The following is a 19133-nucleotide window of genomic DNA, read 5'->3' on the forward strand; positions in this document are numbered from 1 at the left end:
CCAACTGATTTGAGAGGTTTCATTTCAATGTCAAATTTTATTAGAATGTTTATTTATTCATTTAGGTTTTTTGATTGAATAAACTCTTAAACATGTTCACCCAGAAAAAATGTAGAACTCCCTTAAACATGTTTCCTTAGAAAAAAATGTAGAACACTGAGGCCTTTCGAATTAACTGAAACAATTTTTTCCAATAATATTTAATAGTCTTCATTTCTTTTTGAGGAATTATACTGCCATGAGCATGTTTGTGATGTTTCATCCACTGAAGTAAAAACTTATGGCAGTTTAATTCCACAAATAAAAGGGGCTGCTGTAAACATAGCTGAGTTACCAGGAAGCAGATGGTTTTAATTATCTACATAAAAAGCTATTTATATTGGGAATTTGAAAAAACAATCCAGAAACAATACTCATTGTAGAAACATACATTTAATTAATTTGGGCTTTAAAGAGGAATGACGAGTGATTATTAAGTGTTACCTAAAAGTCAAATTGACATTAAAGGCTAGTTATGGAAAACCCTGAGTGCCTCCGAGGCAAGACTTAAAGAACTGCACTGCATATGTAATTGTACATTTGATCTCTTACAAATAAATTGAGGGGAAGAGGATTATTTAAAATCAGCACAAGCTCGCTTGCATGATAATATCTAATAATAGCCTGGGCTTGAGCCAAGAAGTAAGAAGTACCTACTATAGACTATACAAAGCATCCCAAATTTTGGATCTAGGAACGTTCATTGGGACTTTAGAACCAAGGGCAAATCATGCTGGATAATTCTTCTTTTTCCTCCCCTAAAGATTCTTTTTATTTCTTTCTTTTAACTAAGAAACAGCATAGAGTAGTAGTTAAGAGCAAACAACCCTTGGGTACAGGGTTGCCAAGTTTAGCAATAAAAATACAGGACATTGAGTTAAATCTGAATTTCAGTATAAGTTCCATGCAATACTGAGACATACTTATACTTGAAAATTATTTGTTGTTTATCTGAAATTCAAATTTAACTGAGTGTTCTATATTTAATCTCGCAACCCTGTCTAGGTGCCAATCCTGTCTCAGTCACTTACTAGCTACATGAATTTGGGCAGGTTATTTAATGCCTCTCTACCTGGGTTTTCTCATCAGTATAATGAGGATAATAATAGCACCTAACTTACAGGTTTGTCTGACAATTAAATGAGTTAATGTTTATAGAGTGCTTAGAATTGTACTTGGCATATAGTGAGTACTATATGTTTTGTTAAATAAACATTATTCCTGCCTGGGAGAAAAAAATAAGTCAAAAAGAAAAGCTTTAGAGTCTATGTGAAAAGGTCTTTTGCCTTATTATTTCTGAAAATACCTGTGTGTTAATTACAGATCCCTGTGACTCAGTTCTTTCAGTTACTGTTGATGCACAGGCTTCAGGGAAATCACCCCAGAGCCCCTCGGGAAAACATAGCCCTAGACTACTCAAGTATTTGCCGACGCAGAACAGCCACTTTTATCCAGAACTGGATGAATACAAGTACAAGTATAACTCAAAAGTCAGGGGGGAAAAGCATTTAAGAGTGAGATCCTTAGCTGCAGCAGGCAAGGTAGCTATTTAATGACGCTACATGGGCATTCACTAGGAGTCTGCAGTTCTACCTGGTGGTGACTTTTTTCTGTTCAGCTTCCAAGCAGAAAGCTATCTACCATTCCTTCTCCCAAAAAGAATGAAATTTGGACAAGTGCGGCAATTGATGCAGGAAGGAACACACAAGAAGAACGCTAGGCAATGGTGGGAGTGGGGCAAACTCAGTGCTCTAATAAAGAGCAGAGTCATTAATCATGGGAATATGCAAATAGCATTAGGAGACTTGGGGTAGGAGGGGCAGTAGTGAAGGTGGAGAAAAATTCATTTAAAGTTCTAAGGACAAGACTTGGTTCCTAAAGGGAATTTTCAGCAGTATTTTCTAAACTTCCAAACAACATTAAGGATCCAATATTCACTTCTTAGGGCTACTGTGACAAACTACCACAAGCTATATGGCTTGAAAATAATAGAAATTATTCATCTTGCCGTTGTGAAGCCCAGGAGTTCAAAATCAAGACAATGGCAACTTTGGTTCCTTCTGGAAACTCTGAGGTAGAATCTTGGCAGCTATAGTAGTCCATTTTCACACTGCTATACAGATAGTATCCAAGACTGGGTCATTTATAAACAAAGGAGGCTCAAGTGACTCACAGTTCTGCATGGCTGAGGAGGCCTCAGGAAACTTACGATCATAGTAGAAGATGAATGGGGAAACAAGTGATATGGACAGCAGGCAGGGAAATACTGGGTAGAAGAGGATGGATCCCTGGCAGAGGCCCCACCCTCAAGCCTGGTAACCATGGCCCTAAATGGGAACAGTTATCCCTGTTTTCTAACCCAAATGTTGCTTTTTCCAAAACCACCCTGGCCCACCATGCCCGCCATCCTGTACCCATAAAAAACCCCAGACTCCACTGGCAGAGAAGCAGAGCAGCATGGCAGAGAGGGAGAGAAGAGAAGACGCATGTGAACATCTAAGAGGAAGCTGTATGGTCAGAAAGAAGTTTGGCTCTTTCCAGGAAAGACAATCTTCCCACTCCATCCTCTTTCCAGCTCCCCATCTCACTGAGAACCACCTCCATCACTCAAAACATCCACATTCACCATCCTTCAAGTCCATGTGACCTGGTCCTTCCTGGGCACCAGGCAAAGACCCAAGTACCAAAAGGGCAGGGTGTAAAAGGCTGTCACCCTAACTTTACTTAGCCATCATGGACAGCAACTGCTAAAAGAGCATCCATTGTAACACACCCGTAGATGCTACAATGGGGCTAAACCCCAGAAGTACTCACCCTGGCCTTAGCACCCTCTTGCCTGCATGTTCCCCCTCCTGCAAAGGGTTTGAGCACATAGGCTACGTAAGTAAGCCACATCCCTGTCATAAGACCTATGAAGGGGTCTAGGGTCCTCTCCCATCTCATAAGGACCTTCTTCACATGGCAGCAGGAGAAAGAAGAAATGCAAAGGGGTGATATGCCGGACACTTATAAAACCATCACATCTCATGAGAACTCACTCACTATCTCAGGAGAACAGCATGGGGGAAGCTGATGATCCAATCTAAACATGTGGGGATTACAATTTGAGATGAGGTTTGGGTGGAGACATAGCTAAACCATAGCAATTGATGTTCTTTGGCCAACAGATACATCACTCTAATCTTTGTCTGTGCCTTTACATGGCTTTCTTCCTTGTGTTTCTGTGAATTCTTTTCTGTTTCTAATAAAGACATCCATCATTGAATTTAGGGCCCAACGTAATTCAGGATGACCTCTTCTAAAGATCCTTAACAATTACATTTGCAAAATATCTTACTCCAAATAGGGTTACAGTGTGACGTTTCTGTTAGACACACTATTTCATGGGTGGGGGAACACCAATCCACTAGGTACCCCAAAACAAGTAACTGACAGTTCAGAGTAGACTAGCTTAGAATAGAGCAAAATAAGGTATATGAAGAAGAAAATCAGTGGAACTTAAGACAAAACAAAATGAGAAGAAGTTTAGCATAGACTTGAATGGAGACCCACCTCTTAGAAATACTAGCTTAAATGTTTTTCTCACTTATTTAATAGAGAAATTAGATATTGATATTTAAAATTTACTATCATAGGCAATTTGCCAAATACCATTTCTAATATATCTTATAAAGTTTATTTTTAGTCATTTTCAACAAATCATTTATTATCTTCAAAATTACCCAGCTTTCCCCAATCTTAGCAGAGATGATTGTAAAATAAATAATGACAAGAATGTGGTGCCCACAGTCAGAACCAGGCTAGCAGAATAATTCAGGAAAAAACTGCCTAGACTTCTAAGTTTGTTACATGCTACCCAAGAGCATTTTGGAAATAGCCTGAGGTGTCCTATAATCTTGTAATTTAACTTGCATATTTAAGAATCGATTACTTGCCAGGTTCTAAACCAGAAGGGTTTTTAATATTGTATATAGCTCTCACAGCCACACTATAATAGAGGTATTATCTATGTTTTACAAATGACAAAATCAGGATATGAACCTAGGTCTTTCTAACAACTAAATTCGTACTGTTCCACTTCATCTTAATCCTTCCTATGGGATTAAAGAGTATATTTTGAACATGTAAACCCCCTCCAGTTGAGAGGACCCATTTTCCTTCTTTGTATCTTTGCAACATGTAGCACAGTGCTAGATATTTCCTATACTTCGTATAAATGGGCAACGACTTGTTGAGTAGAAAGTGAAACATCGTGTGACAAACCTGGACTGCAGAACTAGGCTGAATCCAATTCATCATATAGTCCTAAGAAACTAGTTATCAACTCCTGCAAATGTCTGAGAAGTTCAATTAGATAGAATGATGAAATTTTCACAGTAAATACCTACAGTCTGGTCAGACAACCTACAAGGGCTAAAACTTCTGACTCAGAAAAGTATCTTTTCCTAAAAATGCGAAGGAAGTAACAAGAAGACAGCTGTGTTGATTCAGTTTAAGTAACAAGGCCATGCTGTTTCGAATACCATTTAAAGGTAGACCATATGAAACTCAGTATTTATACATTGCAATGCAGATTTTGTGGTTATTAAAAAAAAGTACCATGATTCTTTGTTTGAATTTAACAGATTAGTCTCCACCCATCCATCAAAATAATGATTTAAATGAACCCTTGGTTATTCAAAAGCAATTTATCTCATTTATCTAGACCCTTTGCTTCTGCTTATTAATCATAACAATAACTATGAATTCCCTATCAAAGGGCAGAAGGGACATGGGGATATAAATGAACTTTAAGCCAAACAATGTAGATACTTATTAGTAGTTCATATGAAAAGTGTGGTAGAGAAAAAAAAAAAAAAAACAACACTACTGCCACAAAATAAAACATTGATTAAAAGTTTTTTGTTTTTTTTTTTAATTTCCAAGTGGTCTATATCTGTGATCTCTCTGTCCTTCAATACTCTATACTCTGCCATATTACGAATTAGAAGAGCAGGCTGGGCACAGCAGCTCATGCCTGTAATCCCAGTACTTTGGGAGGCTGAGGTGGGAAGATTGTTTAAGCCCACTTCAAGACCAGGTTTAGGCAACATGGTGAAACCCCATCTCTACAAAAAAAATTAAAATTAAAATTAACCAGGCATGGTGGCACATGGCTGTAGTCCCAGCTACTCAGGAGGCTGAGGTGAGAGGATCCCTTGAGCCCAGGAGGCAGAGGTTGCAGTGAGCCATGACTGTGCCACTGCACTTCACCCTGGGTGACAGAGTAAGACACGGTCTCAAAAAAAAAAAAAAAAATTAGAAGAGCAATTCATTTTTACTCTTATTAGCCACACTGATGAGTAACATCAGGGACTTCATTATTACATATGTTTCAACATTTTGAAAGTCTGTGATAAAATCTAAAGAGTATGTTCTGTCCTGTTTTAGCTGCAAAGGTACAATTCTGAAATGATAAAATTATTCTATGGAAGAATGGTTAAGAGTTTTGCCTCCTATAATTTACCATGAACCCAATCGATTGTATTTCTAAAGCAGGGATTGCTAGAATTTAGAAAGATTTTGTGCAGATTTTCATTATAATCATTTTGATATATTTGTAGTAGAGCTTTGAGGGAATTGGAAGAGAATTACATAAGCAGCAGGGAGTTGTGAAGATGTGTCGCCCTCCAGCATGACTAAGGGGTCTTTGGTTCTCGTGGCCAGTGGAAGAGGTGAGAGGTGAAGGTGGGTGTCAGCACACAGTAATGGGAAAGGAGGAGACGGAGCCTAGTGGCAAGAACTAGCCCATGTTCCTTGAGAACTAATTCTTTGATCCTCTGGAGTTGTCACAACACCTGGTATATATTCATTCACAAATTCATTCATCATGTAGTTATTGCCTCTGTAGTCTATGTATTTGGGGCTTTTCCAGTTGTTGAGGCCTCTTGCAGTCACCAAAACACGGTAAAATCAACACAAGTAAGGGTGTGTTGAATAACAAACACTAGGACCATTGTGTATATTTATCAGTGGTAGATTAGTTCAATTATCTTCAATCTATACAATGGAATACTATAAAGCCTTTTGATAGAGAAGGGCTGGGTCCCTGGTTAAACCCCACCCTTAAGCCTGGAACTGCAGCCCTAAGTGAAAACCACTGATCCCATTTTTCTGCCCAAATGTTGCCTTTTTGGCCTGCCTTGCCCCTATCCTGTGCCCATAAAAAGACTTCAGCTGGCAGACCAACACAAGCAACTGAGCATCAGGGGTAAAAGCAGCTAGACACCAGGGATACAAGCTGCTGAGTGGCAGGGATTCAGAGACTATGAAAAGACACGGCTAACTTCAGATAATGCAGCTTCAGGGAAAGATCACCTTCTTCCTGCACCATCCCCTTTCCAACTCCCCATCCTGCGGAGAGCCACTTCCGTCATCCAATTCAACCCTCCACATACACTACCCTTCAATCCGTTGGTGTGGCCTGATTCTTCACAGATGCTGGACAAGAACCCGGGTGCTAAGAAGGCAGGGACTACTACCCTGACCCTCAGCTGAGCCAGTTGGCACTTGGCCATCCCTGGACAGCAGAGCTGAAAAAGCATTGGTTGTAACACATTTGGACACTGCTGCAGGGTCCACACAGAGCCTGCTCCCACCAAAGAGGAGCAACATTCATTTGTTCCAGTTCCTGCACTCGCTTGCTCACATGCTCCCTCTTGGGTGGCCAGCCGCAGGTTGAGTGAAATGAGCCACTCCTGTTCCTGCCCACAAAGGGGTCAAGGTCAAGGGAACACTCTGTCTCACTTTTACACTTGATCTTAGCCAAAAGGCCGAGAAGCGATCTCTGTCTCACTTTTAAAGGATGCAACAAAAGATATCTCATAGGGAAAAATTTATGACATTACAAATTTTTATAATTTTATAATAATTTATAAAAATTATCAAATGGTAAAATATAATCATACTTTAAAAAAGAATATATAATATATAAATACATAGGTTTTTAAATACTGAAAAAGACATACCTAAAATTCCAACAATGTTTACCCTTGGGGTGGTAGAATTACAGAAAAGTTTTGCATTCTAAACATTTGTGATAGGCAGAATAAGGTCCCCCAACCACCAAGATGTCCATGACCTAATCCCCAAATTTTGTAAAAATGTTACTTTACATGGCAAAAGGGACTTTGCAGATGGTTCAAGATAAACTGCCCATCTCAAGATACTTAATAAATATCTTAATAAGTACCTTAATAAGTATCTTGAGATGGGCAGTTTATCTTGGACCATCTGCAAAGTCCCTTTCTCCATGTAAAGTAACATATTTACAAAATTTGGGGATTAGGGCATGGACATGGATACTTATTAAGTATCTTGAGATGGGCAGTTTATCTCAGACTGCCTGGGTGGGCCCAATGACATCATGAGGATCTTTGTAAGAGGAAAGCACAGGGTCAAAGTCAGAAAAGGAGACGTGAGGACAGAAGCAGACATCAGAGTGAAAAGGCCATGAGCCAAGGAACGTGGGCAGCCTCTAGAGACTGAAAAAGACAAAGAACAGATTCTCTCCCTAGAGCCTCTAGATGGAACATTGCCTTGACTTCAGTTTCATAAGACTTATTTTGGGCTTCTGATATCCAAAACTGTAAGATAATATACTAGTGTTGTTTTAAGCTACTACGTGTGTGGTAATTGTTACAGCATCAATAGGAACCATTACAGCATTCCACATGAACTTTGTATGTTTTAACAAAGCATCAGTAATTTTTAAATGTATATTCCAAATGATTTTGTTTGCCATTTGTCTTGTTATGACCAAGGTAGGGTTTATAGTACTTCCCAACAAGCTAATGAGAATGCCTTTAAAACTCCCAGATCTCTAAACCCACCACTGGAACTATGGTATGAACTAGGTCTCAAGTCAGAAGCCTCCACAGCACATGTCCCTTGTGGCATATTTAACTCTTTCATAGTAGTATTGTATCAAATGAAAGATTACCAAGAGAAACAGAAGTCTTGGCATGAACATTAAGGCAATCACCAAACACCTTGTACGCTATTTCATGGTATGCCTATTTGCTCTCTGCCCACTCCCCACACATTCAGCCGCCTCCCAGTTTCATTGAGTTCTGAGAAGCACTTTAATAGCAATTTTCTACCATCGTAACTGTCAGGTTTTTGCTGTTCTGTTTTGTTTTGATAGGGAAAGAACTTCTTATAAGTCCAGGTATCTTTTGCTTTGCAATTAGATACCTTTGCCTAATTCGTGTTACCTACCTTTTTATATTCCTATCTAATACAAACTATTAACCCATAAACCAATACTAACACAAATTCCAGGGATTTATAAGAGGTAGAATCGTGTCTTTAAGGAGTTGACAATCTATTGGAAAACTCAAAAAAAGAAGCATGGTCCTTTGAAGTAAGGTAGAGATAAGCAAACAGGCTAATTCCTAACCTCAATCCTAGGAGATCTGAGAAGGATCACTGGAGAAAGTGATAACCAAGCCCTAGGAGCAACAGAGCCTGAGAAGCACCGATTGATCTAATTGCTTAAAATACATTTGGAACAATTCTCATATTTCTGCTGTCACCAATAATAATACAACTAACATTAGCTCAGAAGCTCACAGTTGATGAAGCATTCTCTCAAATGAAGAGGTTAAGTGAGACCAAATCTTTTCTTGTGTTCCCTACTGAACACTTATGAAAAAGAGCAGATAAGTTAAATGAACTGCCCAAGAAAATACAGGTGTAGCTAAGTAAAGATATTCCATCGCCAAATTCCCCCGCTGTGAAGCTATTTCCTAAGGAAAGAGACACAGCTTAAATGCATCATTAGAAACTAAATTATGACTTAAGAACAAATACATATCTCTAGAAAAACAATCACCAAAGAAAAGATATTCAATTACTTGCCAATAAATACCATAGCCATCTGATAAAACTAAAAATGAGCAGTAAGAAAACTAGATTCAGTAATATTAAATTTAATTAATACCAAATTGTAACTGCTTTCCCAATGAAAGCTAAAATCAGAATGACAAAAAATTTGAAGCTAATTTATTTTCAACAATTATCTTGAATCAGACGCTGTTACTGCTGCCTCCAATTTTCACTGATTGCCAATTGCAAGAAAAAATGGTATTTTTTTAAGTTGTGAGAATTTTTAATTTAATAAAACACAAAATCATGATCTCCAAAACCAAGTTATAAGTTATTCAGGATAATATTTTAATATGATGTCTATATGGAACTACTTCAACATCAGTTTCAGCTGAGAATTCCAACTATTTTCAAATTCCAAACTTAGGGACAAGACCAGCATACAAAAAAGGTGGCCAAAAACCTGTTTGAAACTATAGTTTTTCACCTATAACATGGATATGTTAAGAAAAACTATTCAAAATTCGGAAATGCAGCAAAAAGATAACTGTGTGCTCTTTCAAAGTCATGCAGAACCATGACCTATCAATACCACCTATGGGTTGCCTGATGATCCAAACTAGAAGTCAGTAAGCTTTTTTTTTTTTTTGGCAGAGCGTCTCATAGTAAATACTTGAGACTTTGCAAGATATGGTCTCTATCTCAACTACTCTGTCCTTGCGGTGTGAAACAGCTATAGGCAACACATAAAAGAGTGGGAGTGGCTGTGTTCCAATAAAACTTTATTTGCAAAAATAGGCCTGGTTTCATTCAGCCTGTAGGCTGTAGTTGGCCTACCCCTGCTCTAGAGAAAGATAACTTTCCTCTTTACTGTAGCTTGGGACCCAGAATCTGTGACATTAGATACCCAGTTGCAGAAGACTGATAAATTACAAATTATTTTTATTCAGTAGAGATGCAAATGACTTCTGCCTGATAGAAAAATTAATGCCAAAAGATACCATTTTATTGCTCCATAGGACATTAGCCACTTTTGTATCTAACTTTTGTGTCTTGTTTCAGCATTCTTTCTTTCACCAACCTTATTATGCTTACATACTTCGGTGTCTCTTATCCTCAATTGAACCATCCCTCATTTTCATCACTCAGTTATGAGTAACATAAATCTTTGGCATGTGCTCACTGCATATTTGTATGAGAATTAGGCTTTTAACATTTTTGAAAAGTGTATTTTGACAGGTATAAAAGGGTAACGTAGGAACCTGGAGAAGGATTTCTTTGAAGAAAGCTAGCTTGTGAGTCATACCACGCACCTCCTTGGGGAAGGTGCCTAAGTTTGCTCCTCCCATGAAGCCTAAGGAATGGCTTCATAGGATCCCTTAGAGTTTTGATGTGTGTCTCTGACGGCGTGGGGAATACTGTGGAATATAAACTCTAAGGGCTGAGTGACTATGGCTTGCTGGAGGCTCCACTATTGGAATAAAGAGAGTGAGCAGCACTGGGGGTGCCCTACACATTCAAGGTTTGCAGGCAATAAACGCTTGAATATTTCCTGCTTTACATATGTGGGCTATGCAAGGTGAGCTATTGGGGAGTTGTCTCAGAGTCTGCTGAAGCAAGCTGTCTGGAGGTACGGGGCACCACCATATACCTAAGGGCTAAGAAAGGAGTTACCAAGGAACCAGCTAGAGTCAAGGGTTTAGCACTGGAGAGGGCGATTCCCAAAGAACTCAAAAAAGCATCCTAAGAGAAAGAAGCTCAGAGAGTGTGGACAGTATCAAGAATAGTACATCAGGTCAAACCTTTCTGCTGCCTTTGGCTACTCATTTTCATGCTGCAATTCTAAGAGAGTCCAGACATCAGCCTAGTAAGTAGAATAGAAGCTTTAGACAGAAACAGAAAAGAAACTGACCATGCTCTTCTACCTATAGGAAGCCAACTCTCAGACACAAACTGCCATAGAGGGAAATTTCAATAAAATTACACATTTTGATTATGACACTGAACTGACACTATCATTTACTAAACTAAGAATACAATGATCAGAATGAGTTTCATTACCAACAGTGACAAGAAAGAATGTCAGTTTTCCTAGAGAGGAGGTTTGTCAGGCAATGAGGTATAGGAATTGAGCAGTTTTCTGATGACATCCACCTGCCCCAGCACTTCTGATACTAAGGAACTAGCCCAAGAGGAAAGTGAGGAGAAGGTGAAAATCTACCTTACCCTTGGGAAAAAAATAACAAATACTCAAGACTTTCTCATTTAGAAGGCACTTTGCTACACCTGGGGATCAGGAAGGGAGAATTTCGCCTATACGATAAACCAATAGGGAAAGGGAACAATTGGAAAAGAAAGTATGTTTACTGTGGCACATTTGTGTTGAAGATTTCATCTGAGTATTTTTCTTCACTAAATAAATGTTCTCAACCATAATTATTTGTATTATCACTCACCCTGTTTCTACAAATTTATTTTAAACCTAAATTCATGATGTTTCAAATATTCATCTGAAAGGCCATTTTGATAACTCTCAGATTTGCTTTATTTTCTAATAAGTGATGGATATAGAGCAACGGTTCTCACCTAAGGGAGATTTGCCACACAGCGGACACTTGGCAATATCGGAAGATATTGTTAGCTGTCATAACTGTAGTGATACTATTGGCACATAGTGGGGAGAGGCCAGGGATGCTGCTAACCATCCTAAAACGGTCAGCTCGGCCCTCCTCGACTAAGCAGTATCGGGCACACAATGTCAATAGAGCCAAAGTCGTAAAGCCTGAATATAAACTGATCTTCCAGGGAGGGTTTGTTTAGTTGTTTTGAGACGGAAACAAGATATAGCCATACCCTCCTGTTAGTTCTAAATTACAATATAAACTAAAGTGAAATTTTAGTCTTAAAATTTTTAGTCTAAATCTAATTTTTAAATTTTCATTTCAGGCTAGGTTTCATTTAAGGTGTATGCTTCTATCCTCTGTCCTTTGTTAAACAAATGTGTTACAAACGTCCCATTGTTTATCTGGATCTAATCCTTAGTTTTCTTTATCTGCCCCATTTTTATCCCCTACTGTTCTGAGAATTTATATGCTGCCAACTGCATAAATGCTTTTCACATGTTCATCACATGCTTATTTTTCAAGCAACTTCTCAGAGAAGATGTTCCCGTACAGATACTCTCCTTTCCACTGTTTACTGCCTTTCTACATAAATAACAGATTGCAGTAGTGATATCACTGGATCTGGTAGGGGGGAAAAACACCAATAATAATGTTTTTCTTTTCAGTCAATCTATTAGCAGTGTGTGCGCCTTTCCCATGAGCCATTTTTGCTAACCATTATCAGAGCTACTAACCATCAAAATCATCTTTGCTTTTAAAAATAACCCTCTTTCCTTCAGCATGTTGGCTGTCATTTATTAGGCTGGAGAACTGATTTTTGCTTTCAATATATGGATCTTGCTTTATTCTTTCCTGTGTTTGTGACAAGAATAAAACTCATTCCCGTGTCTGGTATGTCATCACATTCTCCCGTTTCATAGAATTGAGAATGAACAATAGCAATGACATAGAGAGACATAGACATTAGACACAGACACAGACACAGACATAGACATAGACATGGACATAAATATAGATATAGATCTTAGAAAATCTCTCAGATTTTTAACTCCAGAATTTCAAATCCCCTTTATTTTAAAACCTAAGTGTATATGAGAGAGAATAATTCCATTTTTTTTCTGACTTAATTCAAGACATAAAATCATGGATATCCAAGAAGCCAGTAGAGCTTATTTTTATAAACCTTATCTATTTCTTGGAATCTAAATGTCGTAGGGCTGAGTGGGCCTCTTACTTGAAAAGATTCATGTTCCCTTCTAGAGAGAAGGCCATATGGTCCAATTCTGCTGAGCAGCATAAGTAATTGCTTAAGACAAGACTTGCCTTTAAGGTCAACTAGACAATGTCTAGCATTAACTTCCTTTTTTTTTTTTTTTTGAGGCTGGTGGGTAGACAGCCATGAACGCCTTTTTTCACTCCCCTCACGCTTATGCTGACCAACCTTCTTCCTCTCTCCTCCCTCCTACCTTCCCTCTGGTTGCTGTAACCCTTATTTTATTTATTAGTTAAATTATTTTAACTTTGTGTTGCATTTATTCAATATTCATTCGAGTTAGTTTTGTATTCTGTTTAATGATTTTTACTCTAACCTCCAAGTGCGTGGAAGGTGCTACTGTTCATAGTGGACAGGGTTTGGTCCTTTAGTGAGAGCATTAAGTCTGAGACGAATAGCAAGAAACAGATACAGATAATGAAACACTCCACTCACCCAGGATTCATCAACTGCTTCTATTTCTGCTGTTGGCATATGCCTTGCTACTCATCCGATATAGATTGCAAAGCAAGACGTTGCATTTCTATACTCCAGTTTTTCTTAACATTTAGAGATTTTGAGTCTTGTGTAGAAGGAACACAGTTTAATTAAATCATTTGTATCTAGTCTCATATGTTGTATGTGAAATCTCTCTCACCCTTCCAACTCCTATTTTCTGTTCAGTTACTTATGATTGATTAGTGCTCACTTGCCTCTTTATTTATAGGCATTGGCTTTCCATTTAATATTTCTTAGTGCACTTATTTTTTTTAACTGCTGCTGCTCTGATTTTTTGGCATACACACTAGTGCCTTCTGGACTGTGCTAAGCTTTGACAAGACTGAAGAGGAGGCCCGACTGAATTTGTCTAGTACAGCTAGCACTCCACTCAAAATAACTTTTCCTTTAAAAAATCTATTTTTACTGGTTCAAGCCTCATCTAATCTTTCAATCATAAGGTTGAGCCTTGCATTTTATTTTAAAGTACAAAGGGTAACATTTAAGACATTAATAAATAGAAAAAAAACATTTTTAATTCTGTACATTTAACATAGATTAATTTGATAAAATTAAATCTGTTGTTTGACTCTACTGAGCTAATCAGCTTTGTAGGCCAAAAATATCAAACACTTGGCCTTTTCCAGTAAAATATCTCATAGTAAAATCTCTTTTCCCTTTGCCAATTCTTGAACTCCATACATGACATGGAGCACTATTTCCAATCGTAAATGAATAATCATGTAAGAAATGATCTAGTCTGTCATAAGACGGCTTACACTAGAACTTACTCTTAAACAGTTGCCTGTCCAGTGTGCCTGTCTACAACCGATGATAAATTAGCACCATCTTAGTGATCTGCTTTTTTAGGGAAATAAGATTAACAAAGAACATTAAAATAATTAAGGAATATGAAGGAAAAATTTTAAATTGATTCAAGTTTGCCTGTGGCCGACTGGACCACTTCGTCATCTCCTGATGGGCTCTGAATTCATTATGTTTTCTGAGACTATGGAAAAGTAATAAGAAGATGAAATGGGAAGTAGCAAAACTAAACTAATCCAAGAAAAATAACTGATTATCTGTAGCTTTCCGTGACTGTGGAAAGATTATAACTATTGATTCAAAAGACAAAATAAGTTTATTTTACTTTTGAGTAGGTAATAAATGTACCTGGCTATAAATTAAAACATTAAAAACAGTGCAATAAAAGGCCTCACTCCCACTCCTGCTTTTATCTGCCCTGTTCACCGTCTGCCACCTCCAAAGGTGACCAATTTTATTAGTTTCTTGTGTATCTGTACAGAGTTTCTTTATGCAATTATAATCAAACGTAAATATATATTCATATTCTTCCCATTTATATTCATATTCTTCCCACTGTCTTATATAAAATACAGAATATGATATATGTCCTTTCAGGTCTTTTTTGTTTTTACTACCCAATAGAAGGGAAAAACTTTCCATTTCAATATAGAAAGCTTCTTTTTCTTTTTTAGAGTTACCTTGTATTACATTGCATGGACCACTATTTATTTAATCAGTCTTCTATTGATGGACATTTAGGTTATTTTCAACCTTTTGTATTACAAACAATGTTACAACAAATAAGCTTTCATATAACTTATTCTCTCTGTGTGCAGTTTTATCTCTAGGATAAATTTCATAAGCAAAATTTCTGGTTCCAAGGAAAAATGCATTATAATTTTGATAGGTAATACCAAATTGTATTTTACAATATATATAATAATAATATAAAACGCCACATTGTATTTCATATTTGATAGGTGATACCAAATTGTATTTTGATAGGTAATAACAAATCGTATTTTATAGTTATTGTGCCATTTTAAACCAATAGGTAAAAAAATTCACTTCAGTTTAATTTGCATTTATCTTATTATGAGTGTCTTTGAAAATTTTTTACGTCTTAAAGGCCAAGTTGTATTTCCTTTCCTGTGAAGAGTCTGTTTATATTATTTATCCACTTTATGTGGTTAAATAAAGAAAAAGACACATCAGTCTTTTTCTTATCAACTTCTAGGATCTCTGTAAATAATAGGGAGATTAATTTTTTAATCCATAATAAATATTATGAGTTGCAAATGTTATTATAAATTCTAAGTTGAATTTTTCCCAACATGTTATTCACCTTTTAATTTGCTTATGATAGTTTTTATTCCATATATGTAAAACTATATATAAACCATATGTATATATATATAAGCTACATACACACACACACACACACACACACACACACACACAGTTTTAATGTGGTCAAATTTATCAATTTCTTCTTTTATGATTCCTGAATTCTAAATCATATTAGAAATGTGTCCCTACTCCAAAGCTAAAAAGTAATTCACCCATTTTTTCCTTCTACTGTATTGCTTTTATGGTTCATATATTACTTTTATACCTTAATACATTTGGGAGTTTTTCACAATATACTATGCGAGCTATGGATTAAACTTTATTTTTTCCCAATAAACTGCTTTATTATCCCGATATCAATATTGTTTAATGAAACTTACTCCATCTTCTCCTCATTGATTAGAGATCCACATATATGTTTAAAAAAAACAAATAAATATATTTGCCAGATTCAGTCAATAAAAGACTAGTTTGTAGCTAAGTGCTTCAATCATATTACCATATATCATACTTTCAATTCTCTCTTCCTTGAAATGTAGACAAAAATGAACATTTTTTAAAAGTTAATTTTGGCCCAATCTATAGTATATAAAGGAAATTACTAAATACATAGAAATATTTTATTTATTTATTTATTTTTATTTTTAGAGACAGGGTCTTGCTCTGTCACCCAGTCTAGATTGCAGTGGTGCAGTCATAGCTCACTGCAGCCTCAAATTCCTGAACTCAAGCAATCCTCCCACCTCAGCCTTCTGAGTAGCTGGGACTATAGGCATGAGCCACCAAGCTCAGCAAATGTTTTATGTTTTGTGGAGATAGGGTCTCACTATGTTATCCAAGCTGGTCTCTAACTCCTGGCTTCAAGTAATCCTCCCACCCCAACCTCCCAAAACACTGGGATTACCAATGTGAGCCACAGGGTCCAGACAGAATACTTCTTTAATATTTCCTGGCAATAGTTTTATGAAGCTCATTCAAACAAAAATATGATTAGAGATGACTATTTTAAAATATGTAATAACAATAGACAGCCACTGAATGCCCACTAATAACCAGATAATTGATTAGGCAATCTTGTATATTTTGTCACTTAATTCTCACAATAACCCCACAGTTTATTATATCCATTGTGTAATCAAAAAACAGCTGAGGTTCAGTAAGTGCCTAACAGAATCAAGATTTTAACTTGGGTCTGCCTTTCCTCCAAACCCATGTTCTCTACTAATCCTCATTCTCTCTCTCTTTCTGTCTCTTTCTCTCTCTTCCTCCCTCTCTCTCTCTCTGTGTGTGTTTATATAGACACACATGAATGTATATATACACACACATATATATAAATACATATATTTATTTTATATATGGTCATATGTATATATCCCATAGGCAAATTATAATAAAAATACATAATACTTATTGAGTGTCTGTATGTGCTAGGCATTATGTAAAGCACTTTGCATATTTAACTCAATTGATCCTTTTTTTTTTTTTTTTTTTTTTTTGAGATGGTATTTTGCTCTTGTTGCCCAGGCTGGAGTGCAATGGCACAATCTCGCCTCACTGCAACCTCTGCCTGCTGGGTTCAAATGATTCTCCTGCCTCAGTCTCCCAAATAGCTGGGATTACAGGCATACGCCACCATGCTCCGCTAAGTTTTTGTATTTAGTAGAGATGGGCGTTCACCATGTTGGTCAGGCTGGTCTGGAACTCCTGACCTCAGGTGATCCACCTGTCTTGCCTTTTTTTTTTGAGACAGTGTGTTACTCTGTCACCCAGCCTGGAGCACAGTAATGCGATCTTGGCTCACTGCAGCCTTGCCCTTCTGGGCTCATAATATCCTCCCACCTCAGCCTCCTAAGGAGCTAGGACTATAGCTGTGTGCCACCATGCCCAGTTGATTTTGTTTTTTATTTTTTGTAGAGACAAGGTCTCACTATGTTGCCAAGGCTGGTCTAGAACTCCTGGACTCAAGTGATCCTCCTGTCTCAGCCTCCCAAAGTGCTCGGATTACAGGCATGAGTCACCACACCTGGCATAATCCTCATTTAAAAAAAAGAAAATTTCTATTAACCTCATTTCCCAGATGGGTGAGCAAAGAAAGGGTAATTTTTCCAAAGTCACAAAGTAATAACAGGTAGAAGCAGAATTTGAACCCAGATGACACACCTCGGTGCCCTTGCCCTTACAGTGCTTTACCATAGTATGTCATTGTGCAGAGGTTAGCAATAAACATCATTAATGAGTTAAAGTTGATCCAATATCAATGAATCTTCAATTAACCAAAAGGCTCAGGGACTGGGGTCAAGAGACTGATCCCCCAAGTGTTACATGGATATTCCACTCTTCCTACAAACTCTTTTATTTTTAGCATCTTGACCTAGTAAACACAGAATACGGAAAATAATTTGATCTTCCTTTATATTTAAATATCCTATGAAGATGTGCTTCTTTCACACTGCATGCCTGCATCAAAACATCTCGGTTACCCTATAAATATATACACCAACTATGTACCCACAAAAATTTTTTTTAATTAAAAGTAAATTGAAAATAAATAAATAAATGTCCTATGGCAATCTCAGGTCATCCTTAAAGCTGTACTGCAACTGTCCATTTTTGTTTTCTCCTCTCCAGGGCTTTCTCAACCAACTCCCTCTTTTTGCCACCTCTCAGCAACTGCCTCCACTATGCTCAAGCCTAAATTTGAATACATCTGTGTAACTGGTCTTGACACTTAACATTACTCTCCTGTTTTCATTCAATCTCCCTGCTTCTCCCTCACATCCTTTCTCACCTCCACTTCCATCCTCGATTTCGCTTAAAGGTACTGTCTTATTCATACCAATATCCAGACACAAGTCTGGCAAATTGGTCATCACACATATGTGTTTTATTAAATAACACCTTAAATAATTTCCCATTTCCCTTTCTACCATCAGCCTATCTCCTAAAGTGAGTCATTTTCTTCTTCCTACCAGCTCCCAGCCCCACCCCTTAACCAGATGTGTCCTATGATCAGATTATTCTATGCTTCAAAATTATCCTTCCCTCATTTAATAAAATGCTTAGATCCTTAGTGTTCTGACCTCAGCCAAATGGCCCTAAGGAAAAGTAAATCAGCTAAAACTATTAGTGATCACACAACAGCCCAAAGTGTTGGCTCTCCAAATGAAATCTAATTTTAAAATAGACAAAGCCAAAGAAATAAACTGCTAATAAAGCATTGTAGATATTTTGGTAGAGGAGGATGACATTCTCCTGAGGCTCCTTAACTATCTCCTGTACAAGTACCCATTCTTCACACATGCCTATTAAGAATATAGGGATATACAAGAATTTTAACAAAAAGCAAACCAAGCTCTAGACCATATTTTAAATATGTGGGTTTTATTTGTTTTTGCTACATTCCTCATTTTCCTATTATTCTCTTTGTATCCTAAAGCCAAGTTCAGAAAGTTTTAAATAAATCGAGGGTTCAGATTACAATCAATTTTGGGCATAAGTATTCATCATCCAATTTCACTGCTTCCTTTTTAGTTTATAAAACCCTACTGAGAGTTTTACCAACCTACATAGGCTGAGTTGTGGTTAATTACATTTTTTCCTTCATTTATACCATAGGAAGAGCTGAAAATATCATTAATTCCTGAACACAAGAATTTTTATAGCATATTAAATCACTGTTGCAATCCATTTGA

Source organism: Sapajus apella, unplaced genomic scaffold (genome assembly GCF_009761245.1).
Source record: "Sapajus apella isolate SASKATOON/1434 unplaced genomic scaffold, GSC_monkey_1.0 scaffold2, whole genome shotgun sequence".
Lineage (NCBI taxonomy): Eukaryota > Metazoa > Chordata > Mammalia > Primates > Cebidae > Sapajus > Sapajus apella.